Here is a 1,276-nt window from a genome sequence, read left to right on the forward strand (position 1 = left end):
ATCAATTGTACATATAGCTAGGTAGGTAGCAATGCTACCTAAAGATTATAATTTAAAGTATTTTAAAATTAAAGAGTTGTTTAAACATGATTTGAACTTTGGATAAACCTAATTTTAAGTTAGAATAAATATGGTTTAGTATATTTGGGAAGTTACTTAATTTTGATAATTTACAATTCAATAAAATGGAGATATTCATTCTGTTGCCATCTTTAACACCATGAGTTACTTAATTTTGATAATTTACAATTCAATAAAATGGAGATATTCATTCTGTTGCCATCTTTAACACCATGAGTACAGATACTCTCTGAGAAATCAAACCTAATAGTTCCGTACTAAAATGTGAGTACTGTTATTTTTAAAACGGCAGGAGATTCGAGGCCGTGACAAGAATGTGGTGATGAATGGGGAGGTAGAACATTGTAGTGGCATTTGTTTGCAGCGATCATTAAACTGTATTTCAGTCACAAGTTTTAGTTGTGTGTTGTTCATACAAAAAAATCAATTTTGTCGTTGAGAATTAGATCAGTATTTATTATATTCACTGTACATGAAGTCTATTTATTGCTTATTACTTACTAATATACTCTTCTGTGTACTGGGCACCAAGGTTAACGTCTTCACCACAAATTGTCCCAAAACTTAAATATTTCAACCTTATTTAAACTTAAGTAAGATCAAGCCAGGTATGTGTAGCAGGCTTTCTTGGACTGCCAGTCCCCAAGTCATAACATGGAGACTTATTATTATTCACGAATGTTTGGCCTTACCTTATCCTTCTCCCACTAGCTCTTATAACTTAGTTTAACCATTTTTCTTCATCTACATTTTGCCTTGAGGCTTTTTAAATTCCTTAAATTTTGTAAGTCCTACTTCCTGCTTCCTCTCTGTCTGTTGGCTGGTAGATGCCTGACTGGCTGGACTGGGCATGTCCCTCTCTTTTTCCCTTTTTCTCTCTGGAGCCTAGATTCCTCCTCTTGCTCATGACTGTCTGCCCACCAGTCCCACCTACTCCTCTACTGCCTAGCTATTGACCATTCAGTGTTTTACTAAATCAATCAGGTGCCTTAGGCAGCCAAGGTAAAACCAATGCAACACTTCTTTCCATAGTTAAACAAATGCATTATAAACAAATGTAACACACCTTCACATAGAGAAAGCAATATTCAACAACAGGAGTGAACCTCCTCATTGGCTATCTGATATCAAGTTGTCAGCACTAGAATCACATATGTGGAAGTAGCACTAAAAGAACTTAGCAGATTGTCTTTAT

This window comes from Microtus ochrogaster, chromosome 1 (genome assembly GCF_000317375.1).
Source record: "Microtus ochrogaster isolate Prairie Vole_2 chromosome 1, MicOch1.0, whole genome shotgun sequence".
Classification (NCBI taxonomy): Eukaryota; Metazoa; Chordata; class Mammalia; order Rodentia; family Cricetidae; genus Microtus; species Microtus ochrogaster.